This window comes from Solenopsis invicta, chromosome 6 (assembly GCF_016802725.1).
Source record: "Solenopsis invicta isolate M01_SB chromosome 6, UNIL_Sinv_3.0, whole genome shotgun sequence".
Classification (NCBI taxonomy): Eukaryota; Metazoa; Arthropoda; class Insecta; order Hymenoptera; family Formicidae; genus Solenopsis; species Solenopsis invicta.
In genome coordinates, this window is record NC_052669.1 from 5,717,928 (window position 1) to 5,730,391 (window position 12,464).

Genomic DNA, 12,464 nt, shown 5'->3' on the forward strand with positions numbered 1-12,464 from the left:
AATTGCGGCGAACACGAACGCTCGTCCGGCGCTCAGACATCGGGAGAAAATGCGCACTTTTGTCGTCGCCTGTGAAAAGGTGGCGCGCACCACTCGTGCTGTACGTCTCTGGCGTCTCTTTCTCTTTCTCTCTCTCTTTCTCTGTAAGTAAAATTTGCAAAATCGCAGCTGTACGCGCCGTTAAATTTATTCCCCGCGAATCTGTGATCACAAGCGCTCGCCACGACCTTCGCCCGCCGGTGAGGCACAGCGCAAAGAGGTTGATTTAACACGGAAAGAGTTGAGATAGAAAAGTTTGATCGAGCAAATTACGTCGAGGAACTACTTCGCTGAACGATCTGGAAGTCTCGAGTCCCGCGGGTGGTATCTCAAAAGTGTACGAAATTTCACGAGCACTTGGCGTGTTTCACGTCTTGGTCTATGCGCTCGAATGTTACAATTTCGGGAGGGGGGGAGAAAAAAACTTCTCCGACAGGTAATATCGTCGGGGTCCAATTGAAGTCCGTACGCTCTTCGTTCGGGAGAATGGTTGAAATGAGAAGCGGGCAAAAGAGGATTCTGTGGTTAATTTAGAGAAACGTCAAAGAGTTCGAAAAAGTCCATCTTCCCGGAGCATCGTTAAGCATTTTTGTTCCCTCGTGCTTACCCTGGGATTACAGCCGTAAAAAAGGTTCATCAACGACAACGAAGCATGAAAAATGGTTTCTCGCGTGAGTGGTAGAAAGCCTTATAATTTCACCGAAGCAGACAGGAATGACGCGCACCAACACGCGCTTTCATATAATTCGCTATCTTTTCAGCCCTCTTCATGAATGAATTTTTAGATGTCGAGTGCAACGCGCAAGATCTAATTTGTAATGAGCAGAAATGTCGTGCTCTTAATGGAGTGTAACTTTCCGCGTAATTACAAGAAGTACAAACCAGCAAATATTTCCCTTGTCCCTTATCTGTGCTATCAAGTTTAAATTGCTGACTTTACTTTTTCAACTCTCATACACTTTTCGATAAAATACTATCCGTTGTAAACAGATTAATTTGCGACTCTGCCGTTATAAATACCTTCCGGATAGATACCTCGACGTGCACTATGAGAAAATAAAAATCTAACTTCTTCCCTTGCTCATCTCGTTAACTCGTCGTTGATTAGCTCTTTCTTTATCTTCATCTTTGATGTTCATTTCTCTCGAGTAATTACCTCTGTGTATCGTTTAGTCGTCTCTTGGTCTCTAACAACGATTCTTTTTCTCACGGGACGTCGAGCATTGCACCGTTCGTTTCCACCCATCCGGAGATAATCGATAATCGGGACTCGTGTGAGAAACGGATCTAGAACAAGGAGGAAAGACGAAATTATTCCGAGTCTTGGAGTTGAAAGTCTCCCGAGATATTCGCTAGCGAATTTCATATTTTTACTTCTTGTAGATGCCAGGCGTCGAAGTCTTCCAAAGGACCCTCCTTCGTCCAATCTTCTCGTAAAGAGAACCCTTCGCCCCATTGCTCTCGTAAAGACCGCACCTAAGGGTGAAAAATAATCAGAGAACCCCGATAGAGCCGTAACTGCTTCTGATTTATATAACCGTATAGCTCCTTAAAGCGGAACGTGTCTGCGTTTACAAATAGACGTTAATCGCGATAACTTTAACGTATAAATTATTAGCGTCGTTGTGATGATTGAAATATTTTTGAAGAAATAATCATTTTTCTTTTAAGAAAAATTTGTGAGAAGGATATGTGATGACTTTCTTTTTTATAAATAGTATTATTAACCGTCTATTATTAACAATACGGTTGTAACATATAATAACATTTAACAATATACTGTTAATAATACTATTTATAAAAAGGGCAAAACATTTTGAGTTTAAGAAAGAGTATTTTAGAAACATTCGGTTGACGACAGTTCAAAACGATGAAACTACTACGGGAAAAAAGAAGCGATAAAAATGCGCCTAAAACGAAAGCGGAAGAGGGTTCAAAAGTAATTTATTTCTATGCGTAAAAAGGAAAGTGAAGCAAAAGACAACAAGAAGCAATAAGGCGAGCATCCGTTAAGGGGAAAGAGATGGATGTATAACAGGAACGAGGGTAAGCAGAATGTGTGCAAAGGGGTAAACAGGGAGAGACACTTCAGGAAATCGTACTAGAAGCTCGCCAGAGTTTTCGTCCCGTTTTGGTGTGCACCACTCGTGCTGCGAGAAGAGAGACGACAGTGTAAGAAAAATAAAAGCTTCCTCCTCCATCTCCTCCTCCTCCTCTCTCTCGGTACAGAACGCCGCTTCTTCCATCCTTCTTCTTGCGAATCGCGTTTCTCCTTACCACGACTTGCTTACTTTTCGTTCGCGACGAGTTCCGTTTTCCTTCCCTTCCACTCTCTCTCTCTCGCACGACCTCTGCTCTCGAGAATTATTAAAGGGAAAACACCCACACGAAAATCCGTTTTCGGCTGAACGGCGGCGTGGCAGAGGAAAACGGTGGTAACTCGCGGATTCACGTTGCCTTTCGTGGTTCGCGCCGACGCTCGCCGCGTGCTAGATAAAGATAAATGTCGCGAACGAAAGAAAATTACGTACTACGAGCGCCACGACCTGCTGCTCGTGAAATTTTTAAGCCGCCCATAAATATTCCATTCATACTTTTACTCTCCTGCCGGTGGATATAGTCGCTCCGACCAAACGCGTCGCGCCGGCAGCTGCCTCCGCTGCCTGCCCGCGTGCGGGAGCGATTCGAAAAAATACAACGAACGAAAGCGATCCGTAGTACATACGCCTGGATTTCCGACGTGCGCGCGCGCGTGCACTGGGCCATGATCAAAGCCGCCGTCAAGCCGAACGGAAACTTTCGGACGGATATTCCATATATTGCACAGCGGCGGCTACCTTCAAATTTCGAAAGTTCGATAGCCGCCGGCGCCATTATTACGTATAAATGGAAGTTCGGTCGAATCGCGGCTGGCCTGATTTGCCATGTTTTACACCGTACCTAACGAACTGAACAACAATCGATTTAACGCACGGTTTGCTTAATTGCGTTTTGCGATCAAAGCGCGGAGCGCCGAACCGCGAGACAACGTCGAAAATATGAACATCTTTATGCCGTGTTATGATCGTGTTACATGTGTTTGTACGTGGGAATTATATAATCCTGAACATGACACGTAACACTTCGATCCACTCCGATATTTAACATCTTTCGAATTGAATAGCAGTTTGATTTGAATGTAACATAAGATAACGAGATTAATAAAAGAAGAACCGATGAAGATCGGATTTTTATTTCTCACAGTGCACGTCGAGCATAATTGTCACGATAAATTTAAAGAGATGGATAAAAGTAGAATTTCAAAATGACAAGAGGACAGTGTGGAGGATAAATGTGAAGCAATTCAAAAAAATAAGCTTTCTGTGAAATAAATTTAATGAAAATTCCAATTCTCTGATTCTCGCGATAATAATAAACAAAATAAAACAAGCCAAGTAATAAATGCGGTAGCAAATATTTTAAGTAGAGCACAAAATCAATTTTTGCTTTAATATTATACAGTAATTTTCGAAATTGACATCGCGAAACAGAGTGCTTTTTCCAATTTTAACAACATTCAGTATTTATTAACAATTTATTCTGAATTTATTCTGAAACGGTGAGACTGATATTTTATAAGTGTCATTACTTGTATCGAGTGTACGTGATGCTCTGCTGGAATTGGTAATCTTTATCCACATGTAGCTTAGTATGCGCAACATGTATTACCTTCGTATCTACGTGTATCCAATCAAGTCTACTATTCTACATTGATCGTTTCCATGGCTTAAAATCGTAAATACCATTAAGATTATTATGAGAATACATTTTGCAGATGAAGAACTCATTAAATTTTCTATTACCGCTATATAGAAAGACGAGACACGATATTTTCATGCAGACAGCAGTTACAACAAAATATTGTATGGTCTTAGTATTTCGTACTATCTATATTTTCGTACGTCTATACGCGCGGTCCGGTTCTAAATCACGCATGAGTTATTCCGGAGAGTGAGAGAGAATACATTGAAGAATATAACGAAACGTGTTTTGCACGATGGTGTATGATTTTAACATCAACGTGATTTAGTACTTCTGTGTCCAGCATGCGAGTCGTTAGACTTCTTAACGCTTGTTCCACTGCACTCAATTTAATACGGTGCGCCGCGCGAGCTGCACATAGCGTGGAAAGCGGAGGGACGATTATCGCAACGGAGCTGCGACTTATCGATTCCCGATTGCAGCGTGCACGCGTTGCCATGCGAAAAATCGCCGAAAACCTGTATCCACCCGGCCAATTATCGCAAAACATTACATTTTCGTGCCCGTACCAATTAATGCCGCCGTGCCTGGTTTTTCGGCCCGTTGCGTAACCCGTCGCCGGGACGAATTAACGGGGATAAAGAAACTAGAATCACGTGCTGCTGAGCGTAACGTATTTTACGAATTGCCCGAAACATGGGCAAATAGTTCATTAACGGATATATCCACGGCACTCGTAACGCTATTAAAAGACCGGTGCGATAACATTCACGTAGCAATCGTGAAAATTTTTATCGTGACCATTTAAGATTTTGTACTTAAATTTTTTAGAATTTGTCATTAAAATATGGCACGATGATTGTATAATAGCACATTTTCGGTAGAAAAAGACGACGGAATTATACAGTAAACGGCAACGAGAAGTGTCGATTGCGTCAATCGGCCTAAACAATGCGTCGCGGATTTGCCGCCGAATATGAAAAATACGTTGCGATAACAGCCGCGTCGATACGAGGTGCATACGAGGCGTTTATGTCATTCTAAAACGAAGCGTCGAAATCAATCCGAATAGCATTGTAAAAGTGAAATAACGCAGCATGACGGATTAAACTTTGAAATCCAATTTGTCGATATTTTTTTAAAGGCGTTTTAAGAGAATATCGGTAAGTCAGCTATTTTTGCAAAGCAATCTTTTGCTTAAATTTAATAAAATTATTTTAACGCTAAATATCCGTTCTCGTAGAAATTATTTTGCCAACAGATAATTGATTCACTGTGTGTATGTGTATGTGTGTATTGTATTTTCGTTGACTGTCTCATATAATTTGTGACGGCACGTCGACACACAAAAAACAACGATTTAAATATTATGAACAATTTAAATGAGGAAAAAGTTTCCCGACATTAAATTTCATTTATCCATTTGATGCTAAATTCCATTTATATTTGACTTTGTTACAGTCGATAATTGGCTGATGTTTAAAGAAATGATACTTTATTGTAGTAAAGAAAGGATGGATATCAATGAAGAAAGTTGATCTATTAATAAAATTTAAATATCCGTATAATATTTGATAATGTCTCGATAACGTTAATGAAAAAAATAAATAAGTGAAAACAGTTTCTGACTTTATGGCAGAAAGAGTAACGGGTAAAATGGTTAGTTTGATCGGTTTATTGTCAACGATATTGATCGCGTGAGAAAGAGTGAGATGTATGACAAACGAGTAAGGCGTAAGTAAAGTAGCAGCGGCCGATAGGAGTGCGATAAGAATAGTACGAATAGAATTGGTTTAGATAAAAACGATCGGGACGATAGGGGTGATCGCAATATAAAATCTTGGTGGGATCCAAGCCATATGACGTTCCAATTCCGACGTTCTGCACAGTTCGTACGTCCGTCCATGCGCATACTATTCCACTTCCGCAGCGATATATCCCATCGACTTCCTTTCGCCGGCGCATCCTGCCTCGCTGGAACACGAAGCGTTACTTCTCCCATTCTCTTTTCCCGACCTGCGATTCGTCTCTTTCCTCGTTGTATCCCATCTCACCCGGGTGCCTGTGTGTTCTCTCTTTTCATAACTCTCGAAAGCCTCTCCACAGGTCTGGGTTGCTTACCTACAAAAATCGATAGTGAGGCGTTTCTACGAGCGATTCAGTCGCATCCTTCATGTGTTCTCTTTAGACATTTTTAAACGCCATATTCTCTTATTGATAAACATTTCTATTTGTCTTGCCGGTTAGAGCAATCTTTAACGATAATTTTATATAACCGTTACAAACGTAAAATAAAAGATTTAATTGTGATAACTGACATTTCTAATTAAGATAAATTGCCGAACGTGAACAGTACAAATCGAAAAATTTTAAGAACGTCCGGAGCACTTCCATCATGTGCGAGGTTTTAAACGAAAATGTTATTTAATTTTACTTGATATCCTAGATATTCTATTACTGCAAACTTTTCAAGTACTCTGATGAGAAAATCTTTCGTTTATTCGCATAAAATGGATAGACAGTTTACTTTTTTTTATATATCTTTCATTTTTCGATGAAATCCGGTACATATGTATTTTTTGCGTACACCAAACGTACAATATTTTGATCCTTATTCGAGGACGGATAAAAGAATTAGATGTAGTTACATCTGTCATCGCAATTTTTTTTCGCGTACATTGTTAAGAATAGTAGCTGAGCTCGGAAAGAAAAATGGAAAATGAAAACGCAAATGGAAAGAAAAAGAGTGAGAGAAAGAGAAATGAGAAAGGCAGAGACGCAATAACGTCGCGTTTGTGTGCGGTCGTAATTCCGGCTATATCGAGCATTTCACGTTGACGAGATACGAGCGTCTGGATGAACAGCGAGACGGTAAGGAAGGGGGTGAAAGGGGGGTTAGGCAACAAGCGGAGGAGGCTCCGGATAGCGGCTAAATCATTTAACGGTAGGTACGTGCTGCGGCCGGAGAGCAGGCTTAGGCACTCGGAGGCTCGGGATTACGGCTCGCTTTGTGATCAATCGGGTTCATTGGTTTCTAATCGCTCGCTACGATGGACCCGTATTCTACGTATAGCGGAATATACCCGGTGCGCCGACGAGATAAGCTTCTCGTGCCTTTACAATTGATCGTTACAAATACGTGGTGCAAGATGGGAAGGTAAACAGCGAGAAATGAAATTTTAAGGAAATAGACAAGTGAGACGCACCATTTTGTACATCAAGTGAAATCGATCTTTTCTTGTAATACTTCTTGAAAATTTTAACATAAAATATTTTGAACAAAAGCAAAAATCAAACGACACAGATGAAATAAGATTCTGAAAAAATTATTGCACGGAGAGATCGACTCGATCATTATGCAAACTTTGTTCCGCTAAATTCGAATAGATGCTGGCATTTTCCACGATTTCCTATGGGATCGTCTGCTCTCTTCCATTGCATACATCTCATTTCCTTTTGTAATACGTTGGCTCCCACGGTGCTAGCTTTGTACAAATAAATTGCATTTCTTTCCATAATAATCTCCTTCGCCGTCGTAGCTCTCCATAAATTGCCCCACGCGATTATATGCAAGTAAAAATATAATGCTAAAATATAAAGGAGGAAGAGACGATGCAATGTATTCGCGCGTTACTACGAGAATTTGCGAAAGTTTGAAAAAATTAAAGTTATTATATACGTTTATTTCTTGAATAATTTAATAGCAAAATTCAATTGATCATTGTAAATAACTGGTTTATGTTTAATCAAATTTTTCCATTTCTCTCTCTCTCTCTCTCTGTCTCCTTGGAACTTTCTTTATAGCTATTGAATATTAGTAGTAGAAATCAATGTTGTCAACCGACAAAATTGCATCAGTTTGCAAGAATTTAACGTTATACATAGGAACATTCTTTACGAAAGTTATGCTCCGCTTCGTCCCTCGTAAGGCACGTAGCGCTGAATAGACGATTAATGATCGTGTTTGTGCAACTTTGATGCGTTGCGACGACTGCAAGGCGCAGCCGCGTCAGCCGGGATTGAATGCAGCTGCAGCATTCGGCTGTTGCTTGCGTTATGCGGCGACCGTAACTCGGCGAAACGCGAGACGGACGATCGTTTGAGCGAGTTTGAGGGAGGTTGCCCGGAGGAGGAGGAAGGGGAGATGGGTTAAACGAGATGTTTTGTTGTGTGTTCTCGGACCGTACGCGAAACTCGACCGTACGTATGTATGTCGTGTGGCAGTCGTCGACAGTATTCCCCCAGGTGTAAACAGGCAACTTTGTCGGATTTCAAATCGACGAGATTATTCGACGCGTTTGAGGCGTCGATACTCATCCGATTCCCACGGGAACGTCATTTTCTACCAGATTACCTTCGAAATTAACGTGTGACAGACTGATTTAAGTTATTTGAAAATTTTCAAACAACTACTATTTTAATGATTTTTAAATAATTGTAACAATTGAAAGCACTTGTTTTACGTTTATAAACTTTATTGAATATACGGAAAGAAAACAGTTTTGTTCAAGTAAAATTTAATTGAATACAGATTTGAAAATAATTTTATTGAATCAACTGAATAATTGTGAAAAATGTTCAAGCATAATTAGCCATGCCATAAAGAGTTTTGATGTTTTAGTAATGAGCTCGAGCATCTTATGTAATTATTTTGATGAGTGTAACAAAATTATTTTCCGATTTGTACCCAGATAAATTTTTAGATGGTTTAGCAAAACATTTCCGTGAAAAGAGCCCCGTTTATTTCGGCTTACTTTTTAAATTCAAAGCAAACCGGCAAAGTCGCCGACGTACGTCGATTTTATATTTAGGTACGACGGTATCGCCGACTTAAATTGTGTGACGGAATAAATTCGTTTAAAAATAAAATCGTAAAATATCGAGACTCTATCAGATTGCGAAAGATCACGTAGTGTGTCGCAGTAAAACTTGGTAGCATTGATTTCACAGCTCTTTCCTCAAGCGTTCTGTTTACTTCGACTCTTAAAGTTAAAAGCAAATTGGCACAGGAACACGACGTAAGAACGTATCGGAGGAAAGCGGAGAACACGTTCTCGGCACTGACGAGGGACGGATTTATCGGCCAAGCCGATAAGGCAAAGGGTTGCTTGCACTCGGATCGAGGGCGTTAGGTTGACAGGCAGCTCGAATGCCGCTCGTTAAACGTTATTTATAAGAGGTGCTTTTGAAATCGATGGGACGAAGAGTACGCGTTTGGGAAATATGATGATGGTCGAACACGGGCCAGTTAAGAGGTGAGAGAAACAAGGATACACCGTTTCCTTCCGGATAAATAGAGCTATTCCCCGATCGTTTGTTCGAAAGAGGGTGAAAAAAGGAGGAGGAGAAGGAGGAGGAGGAGGAGGAGGAGGAGAGAAAGCAACCGAGAATGAGAGAGAAAGAGGGAATGTCGACGAAACTCTTTCTCAAGCTCGATCAAACGTATTGCGGCCTTCGGTTTCAGGTCAGACGTTCGATCATCTCGACATATGGAAGAGGTAAGATCGAAGAGGAAAACGATTTTGAGCACGAAAGCACTGAACCGGCTCGCGGGAGGGACTTTTCGAGAGATTTAAGATCGGTCGCGTCCCCCTTGAACAATTCTTTCACGATGATAAGTCGATCTGTCGTTACGAGACGAGCGAGATTCGACATTTCTTGCAATACTGCGGAATTTAATATTCTCCCTAGGAAAGAGAGTTTGGCGGAATCCTTTTAGAGGTCTAGGCGATGGCAAGAAACACGCCCGGCGCGGCGGCAGCCGCCCGTCGTCTGAGATCGAAGGCGAAAAGTTCAGGATTCCTATTTACGTTTTGCTTGTAAAGTGTGAAAGTTGAAGCATATTTTGCCCGTCTTGCTAACTTTTCATAGCTCCCGGTGGAATAATACTAAGGTACACGGGGCGAAACGTCGTAACGCGAGCGCGCCGAAGTGTCGAACAGCGTGATAATACAAGGAACGGTTTTACAAGGCGGCAGAAAAATTCCCACCTCCCCGCGGCAGCAGACTGTTCTTATCGCTCACTTCATCGATCGTATATCGACTTAATTTACACACTCGGCTCATTGCTAACGATTGCAATTGCGGTTAATGAAAGGTACTGCTGTATATTCTATAAATTGCTCCATAAACGGTGTAATCAATGGCGCAGTATAAACGCGCAGTGTATATGTGCATACGAGAAAATTGACACAGCTGACAATCGTAGATGGGGCACACACAAGTAATAAACGGGGTATTTTTCTTGGACGTCCATTCACGTTTGCCATGCTTCTTGTCAATGTCGTATGCGTCCGGGGAAAACGACGGGACAGCGGAATAAACAACGAAAGACGAGCATTGCGGTTGAGGCGTCTGCGATGTATGGCCCCGGATTATGGATGGCGATTTAAACTCGGCACCTAATCCATCACGACACACATTCGTGCCGGTATACCACGTTGCTTTCGAGCGCGCACTGATTGGGTTATGAATTTCATTCCGACGAGTTCATTGTCTTCTAAGTTTGTTTGATTTAGAAGCGGTTCACGTTCAAAATAAGAAACAAACGGAAACCGTTATTTGAGAAATATTTTAACACTTTGAGAGACGGAACGTTGAAAACAGCCAATTTCGCTTCATAGAAGAAAATCAAAGTAAATATTGCAATTTCCCGCGCTAAAAAAAGGTAGTAGGGAGTGATTGAAAATTTTTCACGGTAAATATAGCTCGCGCAGATTTGCGTTTATATTAATTACCTCTGTAAAGTCTATTTTCGTCATCGCGTGAGCTTCGTTCATGCTCGTCGACTACGAAAACTCGGGGAGCGGGGAAAACGCGACGGATGTTCATTCGCTGGGGTTGGTCGGCGGAACGGGACGAGCTAAAAGTATACAAAATAACAGATGCGGAGAGAAGTGCGGGATGGAAGAGATAAATGAATGGCGCGGATCAAACGGTGAGAGAGAAAAAGAGATGGAAACGCGAGAGCGAGGCGGGGGGGGGAGGGGGAATTGAGAGATCGGCGTACACAGGAATACGAGTGAATGCGGGAAAGCGGAACTCGAAACTGCATCGCGCTCGAGAAAATTGCGTTCCCGTTGATAATATCGAGCCGTGGCTGATAACGCAGGGGCGTGCTAAGGGGTAAACGAACCCCGCGTGCCGACCCTCCTCGGTTACACCACCGTACGTTTTTCCCCGAGTGCACGCGCACACGTGATGTATGCGCCGACGTGCATGCCTGCTTTGCATTTTTACGGTGCATGTAGAATGAAGCGGTATAAAGCAGTCTCCACGTTCCGTTCTCCATCGCTTCCTCTCCCTTTAACCCCTCTCCTTTAACCCCCCCCCTCTCTCTCTCTCTCTCTCGCGCACTCTTTGTTAGGCTCTCTCTTTTCCTCTCGGTCACGCGGCATCGCACACGGGTCGCGATCGCGTGTTCTACGAAAATCCAAGGGAATATCGTCACGATACCGATGGAATTTCTCCCGGAGTTATCCGCATATATTTTGTAGCTTGAGGCGCGCGCATATAGACCGCGCTTATTTTCCGCGTGACATGTGTCACCGGATACACGTTGGCATTAAGGCCGGGCATAGTAGAGGCCGGGCGGCCGCACCGCGCAATTCCGCAAATCGATTGTGCGCGATGCCAAAGAGGATTGCGGGTCTGAAGAGCCTGCGGGTTAGAGGAGCGCCGCGTTTTGATCGCCGAAGTGTATTTAGAATCAATTTTCGACGATCCGTTGATTGGATCGACCGTTCTCTCTTTCATCATCATCTCGCTTTCTCCCTCTCTCTTTCTCTCTGTCTGTCTCTCTCGTCGTGAAACTCTTCCGCCGCATTAGCGAAACAATTAATTCGCAACGTAGGACGACGCGGCAACGTTCGCGTTAAGTACACCTAGCTGCCCAGTAAGCTCGCATCCGCTTGTGGAGCGAAGCGGAAAAAGGAATGAAACGAAGAATGGAGAAAGGTAGCTGCTCGGTTAGAAATGCGATTAAATCTTTGCGCGTTAAACGAGATTACGTCGCGGAAAACATTCGTCTTATTCGACGTAGGCAAAATGGCCGCAGCGCGCTTATTATATAATTTAAGAATTATTTGTAGAACTTACACGCGTTAAATCCCCTTCCGGATTTTTAATTGAGCTTCTCCTCAATTAAAAATAATTGTGCGCACATTCCAACGTGTTACGAACATTGTGCACACATGCAGCATTCTGAAAAAATCAATGACGTGAGCGAACGATTATTCGGGCATAAAGTGTGTCAATGCATCGCATAGCACAGGTGTGGAATTTTGCGTGCAATTAACAAGCATCTATAACATTATTTATAAATTTTCTTTGTTTTGTTTTACATAACGAAGATAAGCAGCGGAATCACATTTCTACAATAAATGCATTGGCATGCACAAAATGACAAAATGTAATGAACATGATGATATCAATATGTATTATAAAACAAAAAAGAGTTGGTTCGCGGTTCCGTCAGAATTGAATATACGTTATTTAACGTAGGGATTCAGATATAGGTATGCCGAAACGTTATCCGAGTTACAATAATAATTAACGACGTTACCGTCCTTATTAACTGGCCGTTAAAACCGTATGAATCCCGTAGTCGCGTAATAATCCAGACCTGCACAGTAAAGTGTTAGTGTTTAAAGAGCAGGTGGTATTCTCGAAATAATGAACAGCGT

The 12,464-nt window shown here is 42.1% G+C and overlaps 1 long non-coding RNA gene across 1 annotated transcript in view; it reads right to left on the reverse strand.

Annotated features, from left to right (window-relative positions):
* Window positions 1-429: 429 nt before the first annotated feature.
* Window positions 430-12,464, reverse strand: part of LOC113003912 — an 84,757-nt gene continuing 72,722 nt past the window's right edge. Inside the window, exons 2-4 of the long non-coding RNA XR_005574961.1 lie at window positions 2,142-5,901; window positions 1,414-1,515; window positions 430-1,326 (exon numbers count right to left, since the gene is read on the reverse strand). This is a non-coding gene — a long non-coding RNA (uncharacterized LOC113003912). The remainder of the gene's footprint in view (window positions 1,327-1,413; window positions 1,516-2,141; window positions 5,902-12,464) is intronic.